The sequence below is a fragment of the Schistocerca nitens genome, chromosome 3 (genome assembly GCF_023898315.1).
Source record: "Schistocerca nitens isolate TAMUIC-IGC-003100 chromosome 3, iqSchNite1.1, whole genome shotgun sequence".
Taxonomy (NCBI): Eukaryota; Metazoa; Arthropoda; class Insecta; order Orthoptera; family Acrididae; genus Schistocerca; species Schistocerca nitens.
In genome coordinates this window covers 608,694,453-608,714,685 of record NC_064616.1, presented here as the reverse complement: position 1 = coordinate 608,714,685, position 20,233 = coordinate 608,694,453, and the positions used below count along the sequence as shown (strand labels likewise).

Below are 20,233 nucleotides of genomic sequence, written 5' to 3'. Positions count from 1 at the left end.
ATATTAAGCGTATTATGGATTTAGGTCAATGATATGATGCATGACAATATAATGCTCGATATTTCTATAAAGCATTTCGAATCGTTACATGACTCACGATTCGGCCAATGCATTTGAATATCGGCGTGGCATAAAATGACACACACATGCCAGTTAGGCATCGGCAAGACTGAACTTGCTGACTAAGTGCGTTAGTCATCACGCTGACAAATTCAGTCGGCGTAATACGACAAACTTGGCAACGGCCTTGCCACAGTGGATACACCGGTTCCCGTGAGATCACCGAAGTTAAGCACTGTCGGGCGTGGCCGGCACTTGGATGGGTGACCATCCAGCCGCCATGCGCTGTTGCCATTTTTTCGGGGTGCACTCAGCCTCGTGATGCCAATTGAGGAGCTACTCGACCGAATAGTGGCGGCTCCGGTCACAAAAAACCATCATAACGACTGGGAGCGCGGTGTGCTGACCACACGCCCCTCCTATCCGCATCCTCAGTGAGGATGATACGGCGGTCGGATGGTCCCGATGGGCCACTTGTGGCCTGAAGACGGAGTGCTTAATATGATAAACTTGGATACTGAGAAACATACTGACTTGCTGGCTAAGCACCTTGCTTGTGAGAATTCAGAGAAACAAATCAGAATTTTCTGCATCTGCAGGAAAATATGTATAAATATGAGACAGCCACTATAGTTTGTTCACAATTTCTTTAGGATTGACAGTTCGGCAGGAGCACCTCGAGGCGCAGAACACAGTTCGTATGCTCCACACGAAACTCACGCGTAATCTTTAATTTAATTCAACTCGCTCAAACAGGCAAACTACTCAATGTATAAAGATGGAACTACCATAAATTTGTTCTCGAAGAGATATACTATGTTTTGATTTCAGTTTCATCTACGATAATAAATTATTAATATGATATACGAGCAGTTTACGAAAATGCATTTTCTGACGACGTTACCGAATTTTCGACGTTCAGAAAATTGTCTTGTTATTGAAGTTAGGTGAACACATTACGCGAACGAAATCTTAAGAATTCATCGTATTTTCATCTGTTTCAGAGATCTATAACGCGAGATAATTTGAGTTAAATATGACGCACAATCATTCGTTCGCTCGTCAAGTAGTAATCAGCTGTCTGTACGGTTTTGTTGCGAGAAACAGTCCGCCATGTTTGTAATGAAGCTGTTATTGATTTTTCTAACCCACCTATAAAAACTAATACAACACAAAATGTGGTTATGCGTGTTTATTAGGGTGGGAAAGCGTATCTTTAATAGCCCTACCCCTATGGTGAGAAAGAACAAAAGCAATACAAAAAGCAGGGCCTCTGTGTTGCTGCAATTATATTGTAAACAGTAACATTTATTCTGTGTGATACAGACTGGATTCATGAGATGAACTTCATTTGGAATTACTTACTGGTAAGGTCTTCTTCTTAAAATTTCAAAACTTAATACTGTATAGTTTTGTTATGCAGGTACTTACAATGCCAACGGCCTCGTCGCAGTGGTAACTACGGTTACCCGTCAAATCACCGAAGTTAAGCGCTGTCGAGTTTGGCCAGCACTTGGGCAAGTGACTGTCCGGCTCTGGCGAGGGCTGTTAGCAGACTGTGTGTACTCAGCACTTGTGAGGCCAATTGGGGAGCTACTTGATTGAGATGTAGTGGCTCCGGTTACAAAAGCTGACAAAGCCGGGAGAGGGGTGTGCTGACCAAATGCCCCTCCGTATTTGTATCCAGTGACGCCTATGGGCTGAGGATGACTCGGCAGTCGGTCGGTACCGTTGGGCATTCGGAGGCCTGTTCGGGTGGATATGTACTTACAGCTGTACACCGCACACTCTAAACATGTAGGTGAATTCGTCTGCGCTCTAATTCTATAGTGATAATTGAAAAACTTCACTGACATCACTCTCGTCGCTGTGACAGAAGCTTGTCACGTCACTGTCGCTGCCACCGTCACTGTTGTTATTGAAAGAAATGATCATCCCCTCCACTGAATTCTGCAAAACAGTTTCATTCTGCCATGCTCTCTCCATGATGTTCTGCGTATGTTTGACGGCTTTCTTCCACTCTTACGGGGTGATATTGCTAACAGCTTCCTTTGTGAGTGCTTTGACTCAAGAGAGGGTAAATTTATTATTAATCTTGACAATGTAACATTTAATTTTGGTCCATATTAGCTCTACTGATGTTGTTGTTGTTGTGGTCTTCAGTCCTGAGACTGGTTTGATGCAGCTCTCCATGCTACTCTATCCTGTGCAAGCTTCTTCATCTCCCAGTACCTACTGCACCCTACATCCTTCTGAATCTGCTTAGTGTATTGATCTCTTGGTCTCCCCCTACGATTTTTACCCTCCACGCTGCCCTCCAATACTAAATTGGTGATCCCTTGATGCCTCAGAACATGTCCTACCAACCGATCCCTTCTTCTGGTCAAGTTGTGCCACAAACTCCTCTTCTCCCCAATCCTCTTCAGTACCTCCTCATTAGTTATGTGATCTACCCATCTAATCTTCAACATTCTTCTGTAGCACCACATTTCGAGCCGGCCGCGGTGGTCTAGCGGTTCTGGCGCTGCAGTCCGGAACCGCGGGACTGCTACGGTCGCAGGTTCGAATCCTGCCTCGGGCATGGGTGTGTGTGATGTCCTTAGGTTAGTTAGGTTTAAGTAGTTCTAAGTTCTAGGGGACTTATGACCTAAGATGTTGAGTCCCATAGTGCTCAGAGCCATTTGAACCACATTTCGAAAGCTTCTATTCTCTTCTTGTCCAAACTATTTACCGTACATGTTTCACTTCCATACATGGCTACACTCAATACAGATACTTTCAGAAATGTCTTCCTGACACTTAAATCTATACTCGATGTTAACAAATTGCTCTTCTTCAGAAACGATTTCCTTGCCATTGCCAGTCTACATTTTATATCCTCTCTACTTCGACCATCCTCAGTTATTTTGCTCCCCAAATAGCAAAACTCCTTTACTACTTTAAGTGTCTCATTTCCTAATCTAATACCCTCAGCATCACCCGACTTAATTCGACTACATTGCATTATCCTCGTTTTGCTTTTGTTGATGTTCATCTTATATCCTCCCTTCAAGACACCATCCATTCCTTTCAACTGCTCTTCCAAGTCCTTTGCTGTCTCCGACAGAATGACAATGTCATCGGCGAACCTCAAAGTTTTTATTTCTCCTCCATGGATTTTAATACCTACTCCGAAGTTTTCTTTTGTTTCCTTTACTGCTTGCTCAATATACAGATTGAATAACATCGGGGAGACGCTACAACCCTGTCTTACTCCCTTCCCAACCACTGCTTCCACATCATGCCCCTCGACTCTTACATCTGTCATCTGGTTTCTGTACAAATTGTAAATAGCCTTTCGCTCCCTGTATTTTACCCCTGCCACCTTTAGAATTTGAAATAGAGTGTTCCAGTCAACATTCTCAAAAGCTTTCTCTAAGTCTACAAATGCTAGAAACGTAGGTTTGCCTTTCCTTAATCTTTCTTCTAAGATACGTCGTAAGGCCAGTATTGCCTCACGTGTTCCAGTATTTCTACGGAATCCAAACTGATCTTCCCCGAGGTCGGCTTCTACTAGTTTTTCCATTCGTCTGTAAAGAATTCGTGTTAGTATTTTGCAGCTGTGGCTTATTAAACTGATAGTTCGGTAATTCTCACATCTGTCAACACCTGCTTTCTTTGGGATTGGAATTATTATATTCTTCTTGAAGTCTGAGGGTATTTCGCCTGTTTCATACATCTTGCCCACTAGATGGTAGAGGTTTGTCAGGACTGGCTCTCCCAAGGCCGTCAGTAGTTCCAATGGAATGTTGTCTACTCCGGGGGCCTTGTTTCGACTCAGGTCTTTCAGCGCTCTGTCAAACTCTTCACGCAGTATCGTATCTCCCATTTCATCTTCATCTACATCCTCTTCCATTTCCATAATATTGTCCTCAAGTACATCGCCCTTGTATAGACCCTCTATATACTCCTTCCACCTTTCTGCTTTCCCTTCTTTGCTTAGAACTGGGTTTCCATCTGAGCTCTTGATGTTCATACAAGTGGTTCTCTTATCTCCAAAGGTCTCTTTAATTTTCCTGTAGGCAGTATCTATCTTACCCCTAGTGAGATAAGCCTCTACATCCTTACATTTGTCCTCTAGCCATCCCTGCTTAGCCATTTTGCACTTCCTGTCGATCTCATTTTTGAGACGTTTGTATTCCTTTTTGCCTGCTTCATTTACTGCATTTTTATATTTTCTCCTTTCATCACTTAAATTCAGTATCTCTTCTGTTACCCAAGGATTTCTACTAGCGCTAGTCTTTTTACCTACTTGATCCTCTGGTGCCTTCACTATTTCATTCCCCAAAGCTACCCATTCTGCTCCTACTGTATTTCTTTCCCCAATTCCTGTCAATTGTTCCCTTATGCTCTCCCTGAAACTCTTTACAATCTCTGGTTTAGTCAGTTTATCCAGGTCCCATCTCCTTAAATTCCCACCTTTTTGCAGTTTCTTCAGTTTTGATCTACAGGTCATAACCAATAGATTGTGGTCAGAGTCCACATCTGCCCCTGGAAATGTCTTACAATTTAAAACCTAAATCTCTGTCTTACCATTATATAATCTATCTGATACCTTTTAGTATCTCCAGGGTTCTTCCATGTATACAACCTTCTATCATGATTCTTAAACCAAGTGTTAGCTATGATTAAGTTGTGCTCTGTGCAAAATTCTACCAGGCGGCTTCCTCTTTCATTTCTTAGCCCCAATCCATATTCACCTACTACGTTTCCTTCTCTCCCTTTTCCTACACTCGAATTCCAGTCACCCATGACTATTAAATTTTCGTCTTCCTTCACTATCTGAATAATTTCTTTTATTTCATCATACATTTCTTCAATTTCTTCGTCATCTGCAGAGCTAGTTGGCATATAAACTTGTACTACTGTAGTAGGTGTGGGCTTCGTATCTATCTTGGCCACAATAATGCGTTCACTAAGCTGTTTGTAGTAGCTTACCCGCGTTCCTGTTTTCCTATTCATTATTAAACCTACTCCTGCATTACCCCTATTTGACTTTGTGTTTATAACCCTGTAGTCACCTGACCAGAAGTCTTGTTCCTCCTGCCACCGAACTTCACTAATTCCCACTATATCTAACTTTAACCTATCCATTTCCCTTTTCAAATTTTCTAACCTACCTGCCCGATTAAGGGACCTGACATTCCACGCTCCGATCCGTAGACCGCCAGTTTTCTTTCTCCTGATAACGACGTCCTCTTGAGTAGTCCCCGCCCGGAGATCCGAATGGGGGACTATTTTACCTCCGGAATATTTTACCCAAGAGGACGCCATCATCGTTTAATCATACAGTAAAGCTGCATGCCCTCAGGAAAAATTACGGCTGTAGTTTCCCCTTGCTTTCAACCGTTCGCAGTACCCCAACAGCAAGGCCGTTTTGGTTATTGTTACAAGGCCAGATCAGTCAATCATCCAGACTGTTGCCCTTGCATCTACTGAAAAGGCTGCTGCCCCTCTTCAGGAACCACACGTTTGTCTGGCCTCTCAACAGATACCCCTCCGTTGTGGTTGTACCTACGGTACGGCTATCTGTATCGCTGAGGCACGCAAGCCTCCCCACCAACGGCAAGGTCCATGGTTCATGGGGGGGGGGGGGGCTGATAGCGTAACGATTGTATGCCAATATGTGTCTGCCAGTTCGTCTATTTCGTATTGCGGGAACTGTGGTTTGTGGAGAGATATTTTTTCCATAATCTCCATCTTTTTATGGTCATCAATTACTTCGACGATACTACGCTGAAGCCAATCAATCATTTACCCCTTTTACTTTGCCACGGTGGGTGCCTTGTCAACAACAACCGAATGAAGAGGAGCATTATCTAGAACATTGTTGATGGTTTTTTTCAGATTTGATATTAGTGATTCTACAAACCACTTTGTAAATGTAATGCGGTTCATTTTTTCGCTATAATTGCCTGTATTCATTAATTTAAAAAGTAGCAGACTGTTTGGGAGAAAGCCATGGGAGGTCCCGCTTGAAGAAGAATAAGTCTCCCTCCCTTACCAGAAGGCATTTCCACTGTTTCTTTAGTCATGTCACCTGTCCAGCCCCTCTTAGAAACGTGACAAGAACTGACCCACGTTTCATCAAGCCACACAATTTCGTCGATATTCAGGATGCAGATCTGCCTTAAGAATCGGTATCACCATGCAGCTACTTCCTGTCTCTCCATCAACAGCTTATGGCCACAGAAATGCTCACGGTGAAATAGTAGACTGTGTAAAACTGTAAACAACGATGTGCGACTACTTTGCAAAAATATTGATTTCGTAAGTGCGACGGATAACTTGGAGAGTATCGGACGTTCCTTTCTGCGTTAACAGTAATAAATATGACGACGAATCGCATCCTCTGCAAACGAATCTGTATTGGTAATCCACTTATCCATACAAGGTTTCAAATTTCGATGTTTCTCCAGCTTCTCTTTCTCTCTCGAACATTTTCTTTCCAGTCTTCACAACAGTGCTTTTGTTTACATTCAAAGCTGAGGCAGTTCTATCGCTTACTTTGTTATCGGAGAAGAGCGGGCCTCCATTAAACCCATATATGACAGACCCCTGACCAAGAGAACGACGTCTAATTTTTCTACTCACAACTTGTGACGAACTTCCTACTCACCTTTTTCAGTACCAAACAACAAATATCTGTAACAACAAAGAAACTTGCAACAAACAACAATAACAGAAAATAACAGTAACAACAAATAGAATAATAAATCATACAGTCGTAAAGGCGAGCGCAAAGGAAATCACATGGCGCAACGATAACACAGAACAGCAAGCTGAGTGCACCTGAAGCACGCACAATGGAAGGAGGAAGTGCAGTGGTGGTGGGGTGAAGTTTTGGCAACTTCAAGGGATTGCTGCGGCTGCTGTATCGTGCGACTGGCGGAATGAGGACCGTGCCTATAGAGTTGGCCTTTTCCCCATACTACTTTCGCCGTAGCTCGCAATCCTAAACTAACTTTGAATAGAGTATAGGAGAAAGTAAGTCGCTGGCATTGCTGCTGCTGCTGCTGCTGCTGCTGCAGTCCTCTGCACGTGCATGAGCGGATCATCGAATTACAAAGTTTGCCGTGTACGATGAAATTAATAAAGTGAAAGACTCACTTGCAGAATGGGATGTTGCATATCAGAAAAGTCCATCAATTGAGAGACGTCCGCAAAATGTGCATTACGCAAATTCGAAAGATTTGGAAACAGTTTACATAATTATTGTATGGTACTTCGCATATCAAATAGCAACACTGGATATTGGGAACGGATGGCAAGGGGTCATATTCTGATTCCGAAGAGTACAGGACGTGAGGGGTTAGCAGATGAACCTGTATTTATGTAAAAACCTACTGCCTACTTTTTACAACAGATGGTATTCTAAAAAGTTTTTTAGCTGAATAATAATACGATAGCAAAAAATGTCAAACGATTTGTGCTGCAAGACTAAGTTAATTCGGATATCAGTTCCTGTTCATAAGGTATCATACAGTGGAACCATAAGAAAAATATTCGCTCTCTTAAAGGAAATGCAAAGCCAAAGGATTTGGTTCCAATCTAAAACCTTTTTGGACGTGAATGTGAAAATAATATAGTCACCCAAGAAGGAATGTTTTACACATTCTGAACACTTTGTTGCTTTTGGAGTGTATCATAAGTATGAAACTCTTTATTGCGCTAAAGTAATTCTAGGCCAGCGTCAAAACTCCTTGATTGTTGCATTGCGCATATATTATTCATTTTGTATACATTTTGCAATTTAACGTCATTTCGATTTTCTTAAGGCAGATACAGTTGTAAAAAGTTAAGTGGAGAAGATATCTCAAATATTTACTCAAATAGTAACAACCTGTTGTTTGCAAATAGATAATATTCTAAAAACTGTCAAAGATGAAGTAGAATATTTTGTGTGTTAAGTCTTATGGGACTTAACTGCTAAGGTCATCAGTCGCTAAGCTTGCATACTACTTAACCTAAATTATCCTAAGGACAAACACACACACCCATGCCTTAGGGAGGACATGAACCTCCGCCGGGACCAGCCGCACAGTCCACGACTGCAGCGCCCCAGACCGCTCGGCTAATCCCGCGCGGCTAGAATATTTTGAATTCGTATGTTTCCACTGTGTATGATAGCAAAAAAAGTAATTCTGTTTCAGTATAAAAAATGGCTGATATTTACATCAAGGATACGAAAGCGTTTTTGTGGCGTAGAAAGAAGCCATTAATGTGTGAGAAAGTATCAAAATGTTGAATGTAAGGAAAAAGAAAAATTGTACAATATAAACTCTGAATATTCCTTGTCCTATGTAAATGTAGGAAGTCAACCAAGTGTGCATCTAACTTTCCCAAGTTTTTTTTCTTTCCTATTCCTCTGTAATATATTACTAAGACAGAGATGAAATTTACTGGTAATTAGGCAGTACAGTATTTGACATAAAAAGAGCGATGTTAAATATCCTGATGATGAGGTACTTGAGTATTTTGGCATAGACATTAGTGGAATACGAATTCCCACTAAAATGCTAAGCTGTGATCTGCTTTCTGTTTTTAATAGTGCACTATGATTGGCCAGAGAAGGATGGAGAATAGGAGTGGAATGTGGAGGGGGAGGGGGAGGAGCAAGGGATGGGGATGGGAAGAGAGGGGACGGATTGGGGAAAGGGGACTGGGATTTCACGTGATGATGATGATGATGATGATGATGATGATAATGACGTCGTAGAGTATGTGCCTTCGTCACAAATGTAAACGAAGTAGGTCGGAACATGCAATATAAACAAGTTGGTCGAGAATCGGCAATGGTAGTACTACTCACGTAAGCTAATTACTCGCGTCCCTGTGGCCGAGCGGTTCTAGGCACTTCAGTCTGGAACCGCGCTGCTGCTACGGTCGCACGTTCGAATACTGCCTCGGGCTTGGATGTGGGTGGTGTCCTTAGGTTAGTTAGGTTTAAGTAGTTCTAACTCTAGGCGACTGATGACCTCAGATGTTAAGTCCCATAGTGCTTAGAGCCATTTTACTCGCGTCCAGATAACGTCACAGTCATACCTAATTTCGATATCAGTAGACAAAATATTTTTGTCGATTGGCATGAACACTTCCTCCTATGATATCTAACCTGTATATTCGATATACGTTCCCTATCTCGTTAAATAATTTCGCCCTCTCGGATACGAGTATAATTTAAGCTTTCGTGAAGAGCAGTAAATTCAGCGACTTTGTTACCAATGCTTCAGCAGTTAACTGTTAATATTTTAACATTTTAAGTGTCTTTACTTCATACTCGATCCCATTTCGCTCTATGTATGATCTCCACAAGCACCCTGCTACCCGAGTCCACCTTCATGAAAATGGGATGGTGCCACAAACCATAAACCACATGCCCTGTCTTCCTGCAATGGTAACGTTCTCCAGTAGTGTAGGTAATTTGTATGGCAAATTGTATGGCTCTATGAGTATGTCCCTCAAAATGTCTGTCCACACGCAGTTACTAAAGCAAACCTGATGTTTAGCTTTTGTAATTCCTGTGGAACTTAATCTACCCAAGCATGATTAATGTAATTTATTATCCCACTCTCTGTCAGTCTCATCCATAAATAAAATGCAAGTTGTGAACTATGGATCTTTAGCACTGCGGCTAACACTCCATTGGCAGAACCAATCTGGCTTGGTGGTATGGTGACCTGGAATCTTATACAACGCTGCAAATGATAAGGATAAAGTACCTTCTCATGGAGAACTGATGAATCAAGAGCGCCGTTTCACCCTTCATCAACTCAATTATCCATATACTTGTTTGAGGATCATCCTACAATGTATGATCAGAAATATCCGGAAACCCCTATGTAATGCGAAATTGAGCACTAGATGTCAGGAGACATGGATCCTCCAGTATAAAGTGATGTGTGGTGTACTGTGTTGTTAGTAGAGAAGCAGTAGCAAAAGAATGGGTCAGGCAGGGGACCTCAGTGACTTCGAACGAGGACTAATCATTGGCTGTCACCTGACTAACAATTCTGTGATTAACATGTCAACCCTTCTAAAGCTGCCCAAGTCGACTGTTGGTAATGTGACTGTGAAGTGGAAACGTGAACAGCTGCTGCTAAACCAAGACCAGGTAGAAATTAGCAGGCACAAAAGAGGTATTCTGTCTCGAAGTACGTTACCGATAACGTCATTGTACTTTCCTCCTCCACATTTCTGACAAAGTCAATTACTCAATGTATAAAACGGTGGGAAATTAAAAAAAATAGTCCTAATGGACAAGTGTGTCTCCCGCCTGCCCTCCTGTGATGTAGGCTGTTCTCCTAAGTATAAACCCAGGATGGTGGACCTGAAATACTGACTCTATGATGTAAGGTTACCTCCCTGAGACAGAGATTGTTTTTCGTTCCCTGCAGGTCTGTTAGACAAAAGCTATTTTCCCCAAGCTACTATTGAGTCAGCGGTGTATGGATACCTCTACACTGACGGACAAAATCATAACAGCAAAAAATAATTAATTTTGAATAACGAAATTTCGGAAATACATCTGTCTAGTAACATATTTAAGTGAATAACATTGCAAGATCACCGGTTAATGTAAGCGTGAGATAAGCCACTGCAAATGTGAAGTGGCAGTGCATTAATAAACGATGTAACCACCAGCCTGTTGAATGCAAGCATGCAGTCGTACATGCATTGTGTTATACAGGTGCCAGATGTCAGTATGCGGGATGGTGTTTCATGCCTGTTGCACTTAGTTGGTCAATACAGGGACGGTTAATGCTGCTTGTGGATAACACTCGAGTTGTCGTCTGATGCCGTCCCGTATGTGGTCGCTGAGAGACAGATCTGGTGATTGAGGAGGACAAAGCAACATGTCGTCACTCTGTAGAGCCTGTTGGGTTACAATAGCGATGTATGGGCCTGCATTATCCTGTTGAAAAACACCCACTGGAATGCTGTTCATGATGGCAGCAAGACATGTCGAATCACCAGATTGACATACAAATTTGCAGTTAAGGTGCATGTGGCAACCACGACAGTACTTCCGGTTGTACGAAATTACATCCTAGATCATAGCTACAGGTGTAGGTCCAGTGTGCATAGCACACAGATAGGTTGGTTGCAGGCGCTCAACTGACCTCATTCCAACAAACACATCTCTGGCACCGAGGAAGAAACAGCTTTAATCAAAAACACAACAGACCTCCACCCTGCCCTCCTGCGAGCTCTTGCTTGACACCAGTGAAATCGCAAATGGAGGTGGTTTTGTGTCAGTAGAATGCACGCTACAGGGCGTCTGGCTCGGAGCTCTCCTTGAAGTAACTGATTTGTACCAGATCGTTGTGCCACTATGGTGCCAACAGTTGCTCAGTTTGCTGCTGAGGATGCAGTACGTGCGCCAGAGCCATACGCTGAACACGATTGTCTTCCCTCTCGGTAGTGCCACGTGACCATCCGGTGCCCGGTCTTCTTGTGACTGTACATTCACGTGACAACCGCTGCCAGCTATCATGTACAGTGGTCACATTCCTGCCTCGTCTTTCTGCACCCTCACCGAAGGAACATCCGTCTTCTTGTAGCCCTATTACATGACCTTGTTCAAACTCAGTGAGTTGCTGACAATGGCATATCTGTCGCCTTAAAAGTATTATTGACTAAAATCAATCATATCTGTCGCCTTAAAAGTATTCTTGACTGAAATCAATTCACCACGTCCAAACTCAAAGCTAACTAACGCTCTCAATCGTTACAGTATGTATTTAAAACCGACCTTATTTGCATCCTCAAGCGCCGTTACTATCGGCCCTCTTATGCGACTGGTGCGATATTCCAGTAGACATCATCTTTCAGTTGTAGAAACATGCCTACCAACTTTTGTTTATCTTGCATAACTCCTTATTGGTGCTGCGACTTTTATTCCTGTCAGTGTAAAACTTCGGCATATTTCTTCTACTAAGTGGATACCTCCACTTGCGTCTTTATTTAACACCATACCAGGGACAGAGACTCTGCATCAGTGTGCTTGCGTCAGCTGCCTCAGGAGGGCTGGGTCCACTAGCGAACAGCCACCAGACTCGGCTGCATGGAAAAAGATCTATACAATGTAGGCAAGACCCTGCGTTATGACCATGCAGCCTTACTGGTGGCCTACGGCAAGCTGCAGGCATCAGACATGAAGTGCACTTCCAAAGCGGAGTGTAGAAGCTCTGATTACCAACTCCAGTATGCTGCTGTGATGGCACTGCAGCCACTGTCTGACCTGTGTTTAAACGACAGGAAACATGAAAAATGCAGGAAGCACACTTGTACTTTAACCCAAATGACAAGGTGTGAAAATTCATGTAAGATGAAAATAACTTGTAACCCACAAATACTTCTGCTTGGAAATTGAAAAATCAACAAACGCACATTTGTCCTTCTGGCAGTGGACACAACACTAGTGAGTGATTCAAAGGCCAAAACTTAGATTCAAGCTTGTAAGTTCACCGTTAAAAATTCGTGTGGAATAGGGATGGTGGTTGTTTCACCAGCAGTAACATATCCATCCACCACAGATCCCTCAAACACATGAACTCATACGTAGCAGGCGTGAAACAACAAACATGCTCATGCTTATTTACGAGTCGAATCGCAGCCATCCAAAACACAACACATAAATATGACAGGAAAGTATGATACGTTCTACAATAGTAATGGTCAATACCAAATTTTCAAATCACATTTCAAGACGAGAAACTGAACTGCCATCTCCAGCAGAACGCTCGCCATCTAGCGGATGTAATTTGAGTCAAGAGCCAGCCTCCAGCACAGCCATTTAACAGCTCCGTTAGGCTAACAATGCAGGAGCAAGCTGCATGTCTCTACAAATACACTACTGCCGTGTAATTCACGCAGGCTACATGGCTCGGCGAGCAGCACGGCCCCTGCTGACAGCGGTCGGTGCCTTGCCTGGCTCTGCAGGCCAGCAGCAGTATAGGAGTATAGGGGCGACTAGGAGTGACATGCTCGACATGCGCTGCGTAAGGACTTGCAGAGTATACATATCCACTTTGCTAAGGCTTGTAGCTTAGCAGAAGCTACATGAAAGTCTGTTGCTTGGAATAACAGAATAACTTCACATATTCCTTAGACACACTGGTTTCCATTGTAGATATGCCTTGGTGTGATGGAAATTTGGTATTGATGTAGAAAAATCGTTATGCCATCCAGTGTAGTGAACAAACTGAGCTAGTTTTCCCACCATTAAGAACAACATGCTATTTGCTAGCAACTCATCAATTCAGTCAAAAATCCCACATAAATATTCCATATTTGGCTCATGTGGTGACATCTCAGAAATATATTTAACACCGACCATAAGTCAGAAACTCTAGCTTATGTTCTGACACACAGTGACAACATAACCGAAGGGCAGTTTAAGATATCTTTCCCATTCCCGTTTCTGCTAAAGAACCAAACCACTGCCATTCTCATTTCTGCAATAGATCCAAAAACGCAACAACTAGGTAAGTGAGGGTTCCAAAAACATTCTTGACGAATAGTAGCGTTAGTGATATTACAGCTGGTCGATTTTCTCAAGAAATCTAAGTCTTCCATCCACATCTGCTGCAATTCATGAAGCTAAAGAACGCATCAGGTCTATCTATGATAATCATAATGGCAATACACTACTGGCCACTAAAATTGCTACACCAAGAAGAAATGCATATGATAAACGGGTATTCATTGGACAAATATATTATACTAGAACTGACATGTGATTACATTTTCACGCAATTTGGGTGCATAGAACCTGAGAAATTAGTTCAAATGGTTCAAATGGCTCTGAGAACTATGGGACTTAACTTCTGAGGTCATGAGTCCCCTAGAACTTAGAACTACCTAAACCTAACATCACACACATCCATGCCCGAGGCAGGATTCGAACTTGCGACCGTAGCGGTCGCGCGGTTCCAGACTGTAGCGCCTAGAACCGCTCGGCCACCCCGACCGGCGAGAAATCAGTACCCAGAACAACCACCTCTGGCCGTAATAACGGCCTCGATACGCCCGGGCATTGAGTCAAACAGAGCTTGGATGGCGTGTACAGGTACAGCTGCCCATGCAGCTTCAACACGATACCACAGTTCATCAAGAGTAGTGACTGGCGTATCGTGACGAGCCAGTTGCTCGGCCACCATTAACCAGACGTTTTCAGTTGGTGAGAGATCTGCAGAATGTGCTGGCCAGGGCAGCAGTCGAACATTTTCTGTATCCAGAAAGGCCCGTACAGGACCTGCAACATGCGGTCGTTCGTTATCCAGCTGAAATGTAGGGTTTCGCAGGGATCGAATGAAGGATACAGCCACGGGTCGTAACACATCTGAAATGTAACGTCCACTGTTCAAAGTGCCGTCAACGCGAACAAGAGGTGACCGAGACGTGTAACCAATGGCACCCCATACCATCACGCCGGGTGATACACCAGTATGGCAATGACGAATACACGTTTCCAAAAATATGCGTTCACCGCGATGTCGCCAAATACGGATGCGACCATCATGATGCTGTAAACAGAACCTTGATTCGTCCGAAAAAATGAAGTTTTGCCATTCGTGCACCCAGGTTCGTCGTTGAGTACACCATAGCAGGCGCTCCTGTCTGTGATGCAGCGTCAGGGGTAACCGCAGCCATGGTCTCCGAGCTGATAGTCCATGCTACTGCAAATGTCGTCGAACTGTTCGTGCTGATGGTTGTTGTCTTGCAAACGTCCCCATCTGTTGACTCAGAGATCGAGACGTGGCTGCACGATCCGTTACAGCCATGCGGATAAGATGCCTCTCATCTCGACTGCTAATGATACGAGGCCGTTGGGATCCAGCGCGGCGTTCCGTATTACCGTCCTGAACCCACCGATTCCATATTCTGCTAACAGTCATTGGATCTCGACCAACGCGAGCAGCAATGTCGCGATACGATAAACCGTAATCGCGATAGGCTACAATCCGACCTTTATCGAAGTCGGAAACGTGATGGTACGCACTTCTCTTCCTTACACGAGGCATCACAACAACGTTTCACCAGGCAACGCCGGTCAACTGCTGTTTGTGTATGAGAAATCGGTTGGAAATTTTCCTCATGTCAGCACATTGTAGGTATCGCCACCGGCGCCAACCTTGTGTGAATGCTCCGAAAAGCTAATCATTTGCATATCATAGCATCTTGTTCCTGTCGGTTAGATTTCGCGTCTGTAGCACGTCATCTTCGTGATGTAGCAATTTTAATGGCCAGTAGTGTAGTTTGATATGTTTCACGCAATTTCACGTGTTTAGTGGTACTACATCTCTCAAGTACACGATGTCTGCGTGTTTATCTGTTGTTACACCTTTCAGTCCTCTGGAAGTCTCGTCGCTTTACATCAGAACTTAAACAGAGTGCTGTGCTAGTGTCTTGAATAGAATGAGTAGCACAATCTCTCTTTCTCTCAGACACGCACACTCACAATAGCTGTCAAGCAAATGGTTAGAGAAACGTATGAATAGAGCTACCAGAACCTCACCAACGTTAACGTTAACTGTTTAACATTGTACGTACGACGTCCTACATATGCTGCTTCCTTATGTGCTGTCTTCTGGGTGCGAAAGTGCTGATGATGATTTAACGCCAGCCAGCAGTCCTTAAGGACCATATGTTAAAGTAAAATCACGGGTCTCGTGGACGAACAGAGGAAGCTGAGTTTACACAATCAATGTTAATGGAATTTATGTTGTTATTCAGTTCCCAGAAAGGGTATATGACGTTTACGAAAACTGAACAGCTGGCTAGCAGTAGCGAGATTGATCTTTGGTTGTGGTTGGCTCAAGTGGCTCTGAGCACTATGGGACTTAACTTCTGAGGTCATCAGTCCCCTAGAACTTAGAACTACTTAAACCTAACTAACCTAAGGACATCACAAACGTCCATGCCCGAGGCAGGATTCGAACCTGCGACCGTAGCGGTCGCGCGGTTCCAGACTGTAGCGCCTAGAACCGCTCGGCCACCCCGGCCGGCTTTTGGCTGTGTGCATCAACTTGATGATACATTAGATTTTACATTTCTACTATAACTTCCAATCCACAGAACATGTGCATTTTTGGCATATGGTAGTACTAGCGACAGAATTATCACATTGAGGTGTTGGCATTTCTGCCACAGACGCGAAACCGCCACAACTTGGAAGCTGAACGTTCCATACGATTCCTAACAAGCAGTGCAATTTTTGAACTGATAGATCATTTTTCCGTCTTTCCTGAGTGAAATATATTCCGATTAAAAAGTAGTGTTAGACGTGCTGAAGCACAATCAATACTGCTCCAGCTATGGAATCATAGAACTCTTTCATTGCCTTCCTTTACCACAATGGGATCCAGTCTTGTTCTAAAATTAGGGTATGTTTAAATGTAAAATTGTGTAAACTTAGGATTGGGTGATAGGCGAGAGATATCTGCTTGCATTTCTCCCCATATGACATGGTGCTCGCCAGTTCACATACGTACCTATTGCACGTGAAAGTAGCCTCTCTGTAGCAGTGAATTTCGAGCTGTGTAATGTAATGTGGGGTGCTCCAAGCAGTACTGTTGCAGAGTTACATGTGGCCTATCAGTCAGCCTCTGGCGTGGCTCCCAACCTCGCTTGGCGAGGCACAGCCCAGTGAGATGTGGTGAAGCTTACACTTCCCCCGGCACCCGCAACTCGATCACTGTCCGGTACAGCACGGTATTGCGACAGCGGAGTTTAAATAAAGAAGCAAGTGAATACCTCTCCTACTCCTTCACATCCCCCCCCCCTCCCCACCCATGTACATATCACAGTGATGAGTGTTTGACAACCATACAGGCTGCATCAGTGGGATATTCAGTTTCAGAGGTACGGCGAGAACACTATGTTTTTGACAACCCCCAGACTACCCATAAGTTTAAACTTGGCGTAAGTATATTTTTGAACCATTTTGAACGCATGGTAAATGGTGTGGATTGGTGAATTGTTTAAACTGTAAAGTCAGAGGAGGTGTGAGGATTGTTTAAGCATAGCACAAGTGGATAGGTGCAGAACAGGACGTACAATCGCGGGTGACTAGGCCGGTGAGGCCTGCACAGTATGGCAAGTTCACAATGGCTCTAAGCACTATGGGACTTAACATCTGAGGGCATCAGTCCCCTAGACTTAGAACTACTTAAACCTAACTAACCTAAGGACATCACACACGTCCATGCCCAAGGCAGGATTCGAACCAGCGACCGTAGCAACAGCGTGGTTCCGGATTGAAGCGCCTAGAACCGCTCGGCCACAGGTGACGGCGGGATGGCAGGGGTGATGGCATGTGGTGATGGGGGTATGCAGGGGCAGCTGGGCCCTTCCCTTCCCTCCAGTGAGGTGTTAAACATATAAAGTGGAACAATACAAATTTAAATTTAGGTGGAGCAGTATGCAATGCCATACACCTCTGAGTGAATAGTAGCTTGGAGAAAACATGTTAAATAGACAGCCAACTGATGTCCTTTGTCTAACAGACAGGCCTAGACCTGGTACAGGGGTGATCTTCCCCTTTGTTCCAGAATCACAGGCTTGGATCTATAGGGAGAAACAAACATCCTTTGCCTCAGGAAATCTGACATCATAGAGCCCCTCCCAATATTTCACGTCTATGACTCTGATGTCATAAAGCCTGTCCCTGCATTTCAGGTCAGCCATCTTGGATCGTCATCTTGTATTCTGACGCCATACTGTCCCAGTATTCCAGGTCACACAATGTGATAATGCACCAGCTTAGATTTTTGAATTTGCCGTCAATTTATACTTAAGACAACAGACCTGCTTACGTAGGAGTGGGGGAAAACTGCACAAAAATTTGAATCTACCACCATTTACACATAGGGCAGGTGACTTCTGGCAGAGGTGAGAAGGTGGAAATTTGAGGAAATCTGATGACTTGTCGATGACATCAGCGATAACGTTATAGGTGACATGCACTATCCTTGTTCTCTCCTAGCCTATCTACTACTGTACCACGTAGACAGTGCGGGGTTCGGGCATGCGTAGGTCGATGATGACGTCATTGGTGATGTCACCAGTGAGTCATCTGACTGCTCTCCACGCTCCAGCTCTATGATGTCAAAATCCGAGAGCTGGGATACTGATGCAGACTTAGTACGACGTCAGAGTCCAAAATGGCTGACCTGGAATATTGGCGCAGCTCTATGTCATAATACAAGATGCTAGGACAAAGGGAAGTAACTTACTTGCAGGGACGTTCAGACAATTTTTACTACAGTCAAGGCCGGCCGGTGTGGCCGTGCGGTCTAGGCGCTTCAGTCTGGAACCGCGTGACCGCTCCGGTCGCAGGTTCGAATCCTGCCTCGGGCATGGATGTGTGTGATGTCCTTAGGTTAGTTAGGTTTAAGTAGTTCTAAGTTCTAGGGGACTGATGACCACAGATGTTAAGTCCCATAGTGCTCAGAGCCATTTGAACCATTTTTTTACAACAGTCAGGCCTCTTACACATTCCCTGATACTCCTCTCGTAAATTTGGATGTTTCCACTTGTGTCTCTAGTTAAACAAACACCACACGTGGAGAGGAAGAGGGCCATCTGCCCCACATTGACCCCCACACTGTTCACCACTCCTGCACTGCACGCCACCTCTCGCACCGCACCCGTCATGCCTCGCACTATGAAAGGGCCTTCCAGACAAATCGCTGCCCCTGGATGCAGTCTGCGTGCACCAACCACCTCAGGAGTGCAGCGAACAGTGCACTTCACTGTACCACACCTTGCCATGTGGAAAGAGACCTCTGCAGTGTAGGAAAAATGCACGCGTAAACAGCACTGCGTTATGACCCCACAGCCCGACGTGATGGTGTAACGAAAGCTACAGGCATCAGACATGAAATGCACGTGCAAAGAGGAGTATAGAACCTACGACTACCAACCCTAGTATGCTAATCTGAAGACATTGCAGCCACAGCCCACATGACCTAAGTTAAAATGACAGGAAACTAAAGAAATGTAGGAAGCACCCTTTTACTTTAGCCCAAATGACACGGAGTCGACTAATGACCTCAGAAGTTGAGTCCCATAGTGCTCAGAGACATTTGAACCATTTGACACGGAGTCAGAATTCATTTAAGTTAAAAATAACATATAATCCACAGGTACATTCCGCTTGGAAATTGAAAAATCAAGAGATGCCCATTTGTCCTCCCGGCGGTGGACGTTAGTGCGGTCGTTATAAGGCCAAAAATTAGATTCAGGTACTATGCTTGTAAATTCGCCACGAAAAATTTGTACAGAATGAATAGTTGTTATTTCAGCGGTAGTAACTTAGCCATCTACTGCAGAGCTCGCAAACACATAAACTTATATGTAGCAGACATGTAGCAAAAACCCTTCTGAATTAAACATGCTCATACCTATTTACTAGTCGAATCGCAGCCATCAAAAACTCGGTAAATACATATGACGGGAAAGTATGATATTTTCTACGAGAGAAGTGGTCAATACTGTACTTGTACAGCATATTTCAAGACGAGAAACTGAACAGGAATCACGAGCAGTGTCTGTCGTCATATACTGGCCATAAGATATAGTCTGGAGCCCCCAAGCACAGTGTCTCAGTATGGGGGAAATTGGCATGGCTCCATATATACACTACAGTTATATTAGGATTAACATGTCTCGGAGCTCCTCGTAAGCGTTGACAACTGATGCCCTGCCAGCTGCAACCGGCCAGGGATACAAATCGTGCACATAAGCTATTGTCATGGCGTGATACTTCAATTAGCAATAAACACACAACATCGCTCATACTAGCTTCCCTCATAATCTTCACGTGTCAAAAATTAATCCTTAGCAAATCATAATTATCAATTCATCCTTCTCTGTATCTTTGATCTGTGTGCTCTACAAGCTATTTCCATCCCCTCAGTAGCGTAGCCAACATCTGACGCTCTCACTAGCTTTGCTCAGAATGCCACTGCAATTACAATACTACTAACAACCAAAGATCACAGTGCTTGTACTCAGAACTTATCCATTATCGAAAAGTACTGTCTGAAAAATGTTTAGCGTATAAATGTGAAATGTCAAAAATAAACTAGAAATCTTACAAGATCCATACTTAGAGTTAGGAGAA

At 43.9% G+C, this 20,233-nt stretch overlaps 1 pseudogene; it reads left to right on the top strand.

Moving 5' to 3' along the window:
- Nucleotides 1–237: 237 nt before the first annotated feature.
- On the top strand, nucleotides 238–354 carry LOC126250287 (5S ribosomal RNA; annotated as a pseudogene).
- Nucleotides 355–20,233: the final 19,879 nt, after the last annotated feature.